The sequence below is a fragment of the Polyodon spathula genome, chromosome 35, assembly GCF_017654505.1.
Source record: "Polyodon spathula isolate WHYD16114869_AA chromosome 35, ASM1765450v1, whole genome shotgun sequence".
NCBI lineage: Eukaryota > Metazoa > Chordata > Actinopteri > Acipenseriformes > Polyodontidae > Polyodon > Polyodon spathula.
In genome coordinates this window covers 787753-800487 of record NC_054568.1, presented here as the reverse complement: position 1 = coordinate 800487, position 12735 = coordinate 787753, and the positions used below count along the sequence as shown (strand labels likewise).

At 38.0% G+C, this 12735-nt stretch overlaps 1 long non-coding RNA gene across 1 annotated transcript; it reads right to left on the bottom strand.

Moving 5' to 3' along the window:
• Positions 1 to 3177: 3177 nt before the first annotated feature.
• LOC121303794 lies at positions 3178 to 5103 on the bottom strand. The gene is made up of 4 exons (XR_005947868.1): positions 4997 to 5103; positions 4406 to 4522; positions 3649 to 3690; positions 3178 to 3257 (listed from the first exon to the last, which is right to left on the bottom strand). It is a non-coding gene; the product is annotated as an uncharacterized LOC121303794 (long non-coding RNA).
• Positions 5104 to 12735: the final 7632 nt, after the last annotated feature.

Below are 12735 nucleotides of genomic sequence, written 5' to 3'. Positions count from 1 at the left end.
ACCTACACGTATGAATATCACCCAGGACTGGTGACCGTGCCTTTGTTTCTGCTTTGAGACTGTACTGTGTTCTTCACCATCCCTGCGCTTTACACATTGTTGTGTACTGCCGGGGATTTATTATTTTACGGTCGCCAGACATGGAAACAGCACAAATAAACACTTGTTCACTGAATTACCGTTGTCTGTTCATCACTCCTGCACCGCATCACCGCTACACCTGTTCCCCTTACCAACCACTTTGCCACAGGAGGATACGGACAACATGCCCCACATGTCATCCAGTTCCTATCCAGTTTTAAATAACTTTAGCATAACCAAGGCAGAAGTGTTAAAGGGACTAGGAGCTCTTAAAATGAACAAACCCCCTGGACCAGATGAGATCCTCCCAATAGTACTCAAAGAAATGAAAGAAGTTATTTACAAACCGCTAACCAAGATCATGCAGCAGTCTCTTGACACAGGGGTGGTACCGACAGACTTTAAAATTGCAAACATAATACCGATCCACAAAAAGGGAAACAAAACTGAACCAGGTAACTACAGACCAATAAGCCTGACTTCTATTATATGCAAACTTATGGAAACTATAATAAGATCCAAAATGGAAAATTACCTATATGGTAACAGGGTCCTGGGAGACAGTCAACATGGTTTTAGGAAAGGGAGATCGTGTCTAACTAACTTGCTTGATTTTTTTGAGGATGCAACATCGATAATGGATAATTGCAAAGCATATGACATGGTTTATTTAGATTTCCAGAAAGCTTTTGACAAAGTCCCGCACAAAAGATTAATTCTCAAACTGAACGCAGTAGGGATTAAAGGAAACACATGTACATGGATTAGGGAGTGGTTAACATGTAGAAAACAGAAAGTACTGATTAGAGGAGAAACCTCAGAATGCAGTGTGGTAACCAGTGGAGTACCACAGCGATCAGTATTAGGTCCTCTGCTATTCCTAATCTACATTAATGATTTAGATTCTGGTATAGTAAGCAAACTTGTTAAATTTGGAGACGACACAAAAATAGGAGGAGTGGCAAACACTGTTGCAGCAGCAAAGGTCATTCAAAATGATCTGGACAAGATTCAGAACTGGGCAGACACATGGCAAATGACATTTAATAGAGAAAAGTGTAAGGTACTGCACGCAGGAAATAAAAATGTACATTATAAATATCATATGGGAGATACTGAAATTGGAGAAGGAATCTATGAAAAAGACCTAGGAGTTTTTTGTTGACTCAGAAATGTCTTCATCTAGACAATGTGGGGAAGCTATAAAAAAGGCCAACAAGATGCTCGGATACATTGTGAAAAGTGTTGAATTTAAATCAAGGGAAGTAATGTTAAAACTGTACAATGCATTAGTAAGACCTCATCTTGAATATTGTGTTCAGTTCTGGTCACCTTGCTATAAAAAAGATATTGCTGCGCTAGAAAGATTGCAAAGAGGAGTGACCAGAATTATTCCGGGTTTAAAAGGCATGTCATATGCAAACAGGCTAAAAGAATTGAATCTGTTCAGTCTTGAACAAAGAAGACTACGCGGCGACCTAATTCAAGCATTCAAAATTCTAAAAGGTATTGACAATGTCGACCCAAGGGACTTTTTCGACCTGAAAAAAGAAACAAGAACCAGGGGTCACAAATGGAGATTAGACAAAGGCATTCAGAACAGAAAATACTTTTTTACACAGAGAATGGTGAGGGTCTGGAATCAACTCCCCAGTAATGTTGTTGAAGTGACACCCTGGGATCCTTCAAGAAGCTGCTTGATGAGATTCTGGGATCAATAAGCTACTAACAACCAAACGAGCAAGATGGGCTGAATGGCCTCCTCTCGTTTGTAAACTTTCTTATGTGCTTATGATATTGTAAACCGAATGCATTTTCACTTTTGACCATCCGATTCATTTTGCTCAATATGCTGATTACACCGTGTAACCAATTTTTTTTTTTTTTTTTGTTCCTGGGTAGTAAGTGTTATTTCCTAATTGCTTATGCCTCAAAAGTTTAGAAAATGGCTATTATTCCCCACAAACTTTGCTTTTGTGACCAGGACATTGATATTTCGAAATATCACTATTTCCAATGGGAAAATGGGCAAATGTGTGTCTTTTCATTCACATAAAGTGAGAAAAAAACAACATATGAATCCAAATTAACATGTATTTATACTAAAGTAATACAAAAATGACAACAAAAGATTTAGAAGTGAGTAGTTTTTCGAGATTTACGATTATACTGTGAATCACTTTCACGAATCAGCCCCCAATCTCCCATCATGTTCTCGTTATACTGTCCTTGGTAGCGGCATTCAAAGTCCAGTATATCCTGGTGGAAGCGCTCGCCTTGCTCCTCCGAGTACGCTCCCATGAAATAGAAACACAGTTGTAGTATAATTGCTGAGGCTATTGTAACCCGAATGTGTTTTCACTTTTGACTCAGAATAATTATCATTAATGCCATCCAATTCATTTTGCTTAATATGTTGATGGTACAACTACTAGTATCATTAGAAAAAAAAGCTAATTAAAATCTTTCTTTGAAATAATCTTATAGTTAAAATTGAACTATTTTTTCTTTTTTTTTAAATTAAGAAACTGCCATTTGTAAATGTTATAATCAAGGATACTGTTATCTAGTACAAAGAATGTATAACTTTAAATGTGCTAAATGCTCATTGTAAGAAACCCAATGGGTGTGAATAGCAGGGCTCTTGAGTGGCTGCAGGCTCAGACACAGTCCCACTGCTGTCTGGGCAGGTCCCCACTTTGTAGGGTACACGTATGTATGTGTGTGTGTGTCTGTACTCTGTGTGTGCGTCTGTACTGTGTGTATGGTTGACTGTACTGTGTGTGCATGTCAGTACTGTGTGTGTGTGCCAGTTTGTGTGTCTGTACTGTGTGTCAGAGTCTGTACTGTGTGTCAGAGTCTGTACTGTGTGTCAGGTTAAGTATGTGTGCTGTGTGTGTGTGTAGTGTGTGTGTGTGTGTGTGTGTGTGTGTGTGTGTGTGTGTGTGTGTGTGTGTACTGTGTGGGTGTCTGTACTGTGTGTCTGTGTGCATAACCAATGGCACAGGCCCCGCCCCCAGCCGTACTTAACTACACAGAATAAGAGGCAGAGACAAAGAGAGGTAAGATGCTTTCTATTTTATTTGTTTCTAGACCATTAGAGGAATTGCAGTTCCAACAAGATGCCTCTGCTTTAAACAGGTGAGTGATTCTCTTCCTCTACTTCACGCCTTCTCCTGAAAGAAAACAAAATGATTAAAAAAAAAAACACCACAAGCTTGAAATAGGACTATAACATGCATTTAAATAGAGGAGATTGTATATGGAGCAAATATATATCGCTGGTATACATTATAAACTACATTCAAATACAAAGTCACATGAAGTCAGACCCCAGGCAAGCAAGTCTGTTACAAGGATTTGTCCGCTTCGTAGATAATATTTACATCTCTACTGATGGAGTGGCCTGCCTCGCTGAAGCCACGTTGCTGCTGTTTGTCACAATGTTCACAGTGAAGTGTGTTACAGTTGTAGGGATGATGTCACTGAAACAGCTGGAGGAACATGTGGGGACTGAGAACTCCATTAAAAAAAAAAAAAAAAACCCTGACACTTTAAAAGACGTACCTTCACCCTGAGCGATTGGAGGAAGAATCAGGAAAATGGGACCTTTTGATGCAGATGAAAAGAAATAGAAAGAGCTGTCAGGGCCATGTAGAGAAACACTGAACTACACATTCATATTCATATTTTTATAATTATTTTCTTGTTTTCAAAATGGAAAACCCATCAAACAAAGATAGTCACACACAGACACTCACAAAAAAAAAAAAAAAAAAAAAAAAAAAACTCTTAAAAGTTTATTTATTTCCAATGTCCTTGTCTTGTTTGTTATTTGACAAGGACACACACATAGTAATAACGATCAATAAACACGGCCTGATGGTTATTTTCTAAAAACAGCACAGTTGTTATACTTTAAGTGTTTAACAGCAAAACAGTTTATTTGAATATGTAAAAAATCAATAAACATACAGGCATTATATAAAAACATGTACATCTATTTGAACAATGTGTGCAGCTTTCAAACAATCAAGTTTAAATTATACACCTGTTCAGACAGCACCTGTAAAACCTCACAGCTCTACATGTCTGGACTACATGACACCCAAACTTGCATGTTCATGAATTAACTCTTACTTATCTGCCCCCTGCTTTGCTGCTCCCTGCTATTGCTCCTAGTTAGATCTGAATATAAATCCTGCATTTGAATTCACCTTCACTGGAACTGGATATCTGCAGTAGTATTTTGTATAGTTCTTTAATAATAGATTTGGATCTATTGGTAGATCTCCTGTAGACTTAAACACGTTAAATGACGTACCTCTTCCCTCAGGCAGCACTGCGGGTTCATTGCCAGCTTCTCTTTTGCCTCTAAAATAATCGGCAATATTATAGCTCGCTAGCTTGTTCGGAGGTACAAAAAAGAACGTCTCCACAGCTGAAACAAAGCAAAAAAAACCTGTCAGCACTGTTCTGGAGAGTTCTACAACACATTCCTACAGGTCAGACTCACACTAGTCACAAAAGTGCAAATCTAAGAATTTAGGAGAAGAGAAACAGCAATATAACTATAATGCTAAATCTATAGGTAAATGTGTCTTATTAACTGTCGTTTTAATACAGTAAACACGTGAATGGAAACTGAATTGAAATAGTACTACTGTAGTAAAAGAGATAGGACCGTGATGCTACAGTGTTGGATTACATTAGATACCACGGCTGTCAAACTTCTTAGAAATCAAATATAGTTCGTAGGACTCCCATGATGGTGCTACAGTAGGCTATTGCATTATAGTACCATTAATAGTGCATGATGGTAATGGAGCAGTCTGCGGAAAGCTACCCTGCACAAACATCTTGGATCAATGTGCAATTCTTTGAAAGAAAGCAGAGATGGTCTGATTGTACTCACAGCTGCAGAGGAAAGCCAGGGCGGAAAGAAGCACCAGAGTCTTCATTTTGTCTGCTGGTCTTGGGCTGTTCAAGTCGGTGAAGTCACAGCAGAGAAGCAGCCATATTTATACAGAAATGGGGCTCTGAACTCTATTATCATAATTTTTTGCAAGAATTTGCATAAAAAAACTAAATATCTGCAACGTTGCATCAACGAGACAGGTGACCTCATCAGCATATCTCATGATGTAAATATTGTCTACGAAGCAGGCAGCTGTTGGTCATAGAATTGCCTGGAGTCTGACTTCATGTGACTTTGTATTTGAATGTAGTTTATAATGTATACTCGCGAGTAGATGCCATTCGCTCAATATAATTTCTACTTCAATGCATTTTATAATGTATTCTTATTATTGTTACTCATTTTCATTGGCTTACAGGAAAATAATTCCATTGACTGTGATGTCACAAACTAGAAGTCTGTTTGCTTGAGTAGTTTAGAACAGTGTTTCTCAAACCTGGTCCTGGGGACCTCCCTGCCTGTCTGTCTGTCTGTGTCTCTTCTGCTTTTTTTTTTACCAACTAAGGAACTGCTTTCAAAGACTTAATCGAAGCATTAATTGAAAACAATTTGCATAATCAGAGCTTTTTAATAACTTTTTATGAAGCAATATTATTTTAAAAATGTAAGCAAATCGTTTTGTTAAATTGAGTGTTTTACAAGGAAGAAATTGAGAGCAGCTCCTCAGTTGGAACAAAACCAGCTGAGATACAGACAGGCAGACAGGGGGGTCTTTAGGACCAGGGTTGGAAAATACTGGTTCTATACGTTATAAAAATGCACTTTTCATAAGAGAATTCATTAACTCAGTGTTCAAACTCCTCACTGCTTAACTTTTTTCACCTCAATTGGTATAAGACAAATTGGTTTAATGAAATCAAACATGTTTTTTCATTTTCTATTTTCCTCATAGAAAAACCTCAGCAAGTTAATTACAGGCTTCTTTTAATTACTGTTTGTTCAGTAAGAAATGTCAAAACAATTGAAAATATTTATATTTCTTTCAACTGTTTTTATTCATACCTGCACTGTAAAAATAGCACAGGAAAGAAATTTTATGTTAAAATAAGCCATAATTGCAAATGGTATATATTAGAATACATTTGTGGTCTTTCTGATTTTTACCTGTGGCAAAAATAAATATCCTAAGGGAAAGGTTTCATCTGGGTTATTTAATACCTAGATTGGAAGGTAAAGATTGCAGATCTTTCATTTAGATTTCTCTAAAGAACCAAACAGGGTTCCACATTTGGGATAGTCAAAGAACCATAAAAAATAATTTGAGGAACTTTAAGTGATGAGGATCTGTAAATAACCTACAGGTTTAAAAAATAATTGTTAAAATTACTACAGGGTTATTTGGAGAGCTTTCATTTAGAGTTCAGAAAAGGTCCTGTATAGAGGACAAGCCAAAGAGCTATAAAAAAAAGTTCTTAACTGAACTGATAGTTCTTGGAGTGACATTTTATGTACATAGTAGTCATACAGCACAGTAGCCCATTTATTAAAGAATACACTTGTCAGTGTAGGGGCTTCAAGCATCTTTTTGTTTGACTTTTGTCAAATTTTCAAATACGACCCGTTGCAAAACATCAGTGACACTATTTATTCTTAACAATGTCATGGAACTCTCACAATGCTGTATTTAAACTAGCAGTGTTGCGGCGCTCTTCAGCAACATATTTTTTTTTTATGTTTTGCGAATTGTTGTAACGAGAAAGCAGACTGTGCTTACTTTGCACTGTGACTAAGCCAGTTTAGTACATCTACCCCTTAGAGTAATTTAGTTTTTGCATCTCTGCCTCAGGTCTGTTCAACTTTGGCAACTAAATGAGACCTGCAGTGACTCTGTGCTGCTGTCTAAGCAAATTAAGGGAGGCCACATGAACTGGTCAGATAAAAATATCAATCCATTGTTTATCGATGTAAGATTTTTATTTCTTATTTTAAATGCAGTAATAATTCGAGTCGGGTGTGTTCCTAAGACAATATTGTGCTGGTGCTTTGTATGTTGTTGCCTCTTTTTTTTCCTGCAGTACGAGACAGTTTATCTGATTATCCAGCTGCAGAAAAGCTAGCTCTTCTATTAGTTCCAAGTAGATGCAGCCATTGAGCTCAAGCGATGAGAATGTGTATTTTTTTAATTGCAGTTCCAGTACCTGAATAACACAAAGTAGAAATGGCTGTAAAGCTTCCAGTCAAGGCACAGTCATATGAAACTGAAAGGCAACTGTAAATCTACTGTTTTTTTTTTTTTTTTTTTTTTTAATTGTGACGCGTCAAGACTACTTCAGATTAGAACAATATCGTGTTGTATTAATAACACTGTGTAACAAATGTTTTATTTTTTTTGGTTCCTGGGTAGTAAGTGTTATTTCCTAATTGCTTATGCCTCAAAAGTATAGACAATTTCTATTATTCCCCACAAACTTTGCTTTTGTGACCAGGACAGTGATATTTTGAAATTTACCTATTTTCCAGAACATTCCAGATAGATTCAGTGCTGAGAAAACTTGGAGTAACTTCTAGAACTTTCTAGAACTTTCCAGTAATATAAATAGTAGTATAAATAAAGGGGCCTTAAGCCCACCAGTTCAGTTTAGTTCCAGCTGCCTAAGTGGATACCTATTTGCATTTTTCTGAGATGGCATCAAGAGGCTGCAAGCATCCGGCAGACGCATTTTGCTATGTCTGCGGCCAATTTATCAAGACAAGAGCAAAAAAGTACTTAGTGGAAGCATCTGCTAAGATGTGTGAGGCCTACAAGGCATATTTCGGCATGCCTGTCGGGGATCAAGACAAACCCTGGGCACCTCATTTCACCTGCGAGCACTGCAAAAAAACTCTGGAAGGTAAGATGGACAATTGTTGCTCAGAATTTTATGTTATAAAATTTGTTACAATTTTTTAAATTGTAAAAGTTTTTCATTTTAAAATGTTTTACAATTTTCAATGTTATTGAAAAAATATATCATATATGAAAAATGTTGCGAGAATCTCTTACACATTAGTCATGGGTGAAATAAATGTATTTTTTTAGGATGGTACAGAGGGGAAAAGAGAGCCATGAAGTTCGCTATCCCATGAATTTGGCAGGATCCCACTGACCACTCAAGCAACTGCTACTTCTGCATGGTGGACCCTTCCAAACGTCGGACTGGCAAGAATGCACCTGCTATCATGTATCCGGACCTTCCTTCATCCATAGCCCCGGTGCCACACTGCCATGAGCTCCCCGTACCCACTCCTCCGGAGAGAGAGCAGCCGTCTTTAGAAGAGAGCAGCAAGTCAGAGAGCGAGGAAGACGTTATAGATCCAGATGACAATTTCAGAGGTGGAGCTGAGGAGAGAAACCCATACTATCCCAACCAGAAACACCTCAACGACTTGATTAGAGATCTTCGTCTCACCAAGTCCAATGCCGAGCTTTTGATGTCTAGGCTCAAGCAGTGGAACTTGTTAGATGAAAGTGTGCAAGTCGCAGTCAGAGGAAGCGTCACCAATCTTTTTCCATCTTCTCCAAGGCAGTTTTACCAAGTTTCCCTGCTATCTTTGCCTTTGGGACAGCAAGGACACCAAGGCGCACTACCACAGGCGGGACTGGCCACAGTGGACCGAGTTCTCTGTGGGGAGGAACAACGTCAAGTGGGAGCCACTGGTGGACCCCCGGAAGTTGCTGATGCACCTCTGCACATCAAATTGGGCCTTATGAAACAATATGTCAGAGCTCTAGATAAGGAGTCAGCAGCCTTCAAGTACCTTCAAGACTTCTTCCCTAAGCTGTCTGAGGCAAAGGTCAAAGCCATTGTCTTTGTCGTACCACAGATAAAGAAGATCCTGGAGTGCAATGAATTCTCCAAGAAGCTCACTAGTAAGGAGAAAGTGGCTTGGAACTGCTTTGTTGCAGTGGTTCGGGGCTTCCTGGGCAATCACGAGGCCAAAAAATGTATAGAGCTGGTTGAGACTCTGGTGAAGAACTACAGCACAATGAGCTGTAGGATATCCCTCAAAGTCAATATCCTTGATGCTCATCTTGATAAATTCAAGTAGACCATGGGAGCGTACTCAGAGGAGCAAGGCGAGCGCTTCCACCAGGATATACTGGACTTTGAACGCCGCTACCAAGGACAGTATAACGAGAACATGATGGGAGACTACATTTGGGGGCTGATTCCTGAACGATTTACAGTATAATCGTAATTCTCGAAAAACTACTCACTTCTAAATCTTTTGTAGTCATTTTTGTATTACTTTAGTATAAATACATGTTAATTTGGATTCAAATGTTGTTTTTTTCTGACTTTATGTGAACGAAAAGACACAAATTAGCCCGTTTTCTCATTGGAAATAGGTAAATTTCAAATATCACTGTCCTGGTCACAAAAGCAAAGTCTGTGGGGAATAATAGCCATTTTCTATACTTTTGAGGCATAAGCAATTAGGAAATAACACTTACTACCCAGAAACAAAAATTGTGTTACATAGTGTAATTTATGTGACGACCTTGGCTCAAGCATGTAGTATATATTGGGATTTTGGTTCATTAAATGCAAATACAAAATTAAGTTTTTAAGCGTTATTTCGAGACAGATTCCCTGTTGACAATAAAACACTGAGATAAATTCTAAAAACAGAATATATAATTGTAACAATTAATTGGTCACAAGTTAAGAGACATAGAGACAATGATTTTCAAGTGCCAATCGTTTTTATTTAAAAACACAAGTTAAAAAGAAAAGTTGGTGGTTAATGTGCAAACAAGCAGTACATATTAACAGTATGATTTAGCAGTACTAGCGGTAAACAATGTGCAACTGGCAGTGTATAAGAGCTGTGCAAACTATCAATTTAGCAAGAGCACTCAGGCCCCAATAGCTAGATATATTTTGGATAGTTATAGTAGTACTTATATCTTATCAGTAAGACACTAATCAAAATAGCAGCCTTATTAGTCAACAGTGTACAACCAGAAATATGTAAGAACTTGTGCAAACTGGCAATTAAACAGGAGCACTCAATTAAATATGTTTTGTATAGTAATAGCATTATTTATACCTTATCAGTAACACACCAGTCAAAGCTGGCAATGCAAATAATTCAAACCAATCAAACAAATAATAAATTAAGTGAAATTATACAATTCATGGAAGTCTGCATCACCCCTAACAGACTGAAAGCCACCAGGAAGATAGAAGGTCAGAACAGCTGGGTTCAGTTAGGCAGAAGCAGAGAAAAAAAGAAACTTCATCAAACACAACCTCCAGAAATCAAAACAACCAACAAATTTTAGTCAATTCAGAATTTTGATGAGCAGAACCAACAACAAGAGAATGAAAGGAACAACATCCAGGACCCCATTGACAGTGGTGACCAGACAGCAAAAAGAAGGGAGGTCATGATTGTTGGGGACTCCATATTGAGAAACACAGCAAGTTCAATTCGCAGTTTGGACCCCCTTACTACAACAGTGTGCTGCCTTCCGGGAGCCTCGGTCAAGCACATCACTGAGAACGTGGACAGGCTCCTAGAACGAACAGGAGACGACCCGGTAGTAGTCGTCCACATCGGTACAAACAACATTGGAAGAGACAGACCAAAATCCCTGCAAAACAAATTCAGAGAGCTAGCAAGGAAATTAAAAGAGAAAACCAAAACTGTGGTATTTTCTGGTATACTACCGGCACCTTGCAAAGGACCATATGGACAGCTGGAAATAATTAATCAAAACGCATGGCTGAAGATGTGGTGTACACGGGAAGGCTTCACCTATCTTGATCATTGGACCACATTCTACAACGAGGACTATCCGTATAGACGGGACGGACTGCACTTAAATAACAAGGGAACCAGTCTACTTGGAGAAAAGATCCTCGAGCAGGTTCAGAAGCATTTAAACTAGAAAGGAAGGGGGGAGAAATCAACAAAAAAACAGAAGGGAGACCACATCAAAACAAGAACAACAACTCAGGTAAGACAACCATTAAATGTATTTATCTAAATGCTAGAAGCCCAGGTGTTAAACCTGGACAAAGAAAAAGGGCATAATAATAGGAGCATGCTATAGACCGCCAGATTCAGACGGTGAGCAAAATAATCTGTTATACAATGACATTAGAAATGCGTGTAGCAAAGGAGAAGCTATACTAATGGGGGATTTCAACTTCCCCCAAATAAAATGGGAAAACCCGGTGGGTAGCACGAAGGATGAAATAGAAATGGTGGAAATGACAAATGACTGCTTCCTAACACAATTTGTCAAGGCACCGACTAGAGGGGAGGCATGCCTTGATTTAGTCTTTTCAAATAACGAAGATAGAATAACTAAAACAGAGGTCAGAGAACCACTGGCAAACTCAGACAACAACATGGTCTCATTTGAAGTGTTTTTTAAAACCCCAAAAGTAATGACTAAAGCTAAGGTTTACAATTTTAGAAAAGCAAACTATGAAGGTATGAAACAGAGACTAACAGAAGTAGATTGGAGTAAAATAGAGAAAACACCCACAGAAAAAGGATGGTTGTTCTTCAAAAATGTAGTACTAGAGGCGCAAAACAATTACATCCCTAAAGTAGACAAATCTAAATGTAAAACTAAATTGCCAAAATGGTTTAATAGATCAATTAAAAAAAAATATTCAGTGAAAAAAGGCACTTTACAGAGCATTAAAAAAGGACCAAAAAGAAAGTACACAGAAAGAGTACACGGAACTGCAAACGCAAGTCAAAAAGGAAGTTAGAAAGGCCAAGAGAGAAATAGAAATGAACATTGCTAAGGGAGCTAAAACCAATTCCAAAATGTTTTTCCAATATTACAACAGCAAGAGAACATTCAAAGAGGAGATTAAATGTTTAAGAGATACAAATGGCAAAATCGTAGATGAAGAAAAAAAAATAGCAAATATATTAAATGATTACTTTTCACAAGTTTTTACAAAGGAGGATACTGACAACATGCCCCACATGTCATCCAGTTCCTATCCAGTTTTAAATAACTTTAGCATAACTGAGGCAGAAGTGTTAAAGGGACTAGGAGCTCTTAAAATAAACAAATCCCCTGGGCCGGATGAGATCCTCCCAGTAGTACTCAAAGAAATGAAAGAAGTAATTTACAAACCGCTAACCAAGATCATGCAGCAGTCTCTTGACACAGGGGTGGTACCGACAGACTGGAAAATTGCAAACGTAATACCGATCCACAAAAAGGGAAACAAAACTGAACCAGGTAACTACAGACCAGTAAGCCTGACTTCTATTATATGCAAACTTATGGAAACTATAATAAGATCCAAAATGGAAAATTACCTATATGGTAACAGGGTCCTGGGAGACAGTCAACATGGTTTTAGGAAAGGGAGATCGTGTCTAACTAACTTGCTTGATTTTTTTGAGGATGCAACATCGATAATGGATAATTGCAAAGCATATGACATGGTTTATTTAGATTTCCAGAAAGCTTTTGACAAAGTCCCGCACAAAAGATTAATTCTCAAACTGAACGCAGTTGGGATTCAAGGAAACACATGTACATGGATTAGGGAGTGGTTAACATGTAGAAAACAGAAAGTACTGATTAGAGGAAAAACCTCAGAATGGAGTGTGGTAACCAGTGGTGTACCACAGGGATCAGTATTAGGTCCTCTGCTATTCCTAATCTACATTAATGATTTAGATTCTGGTATAGTAAGCAAACTTGTTAA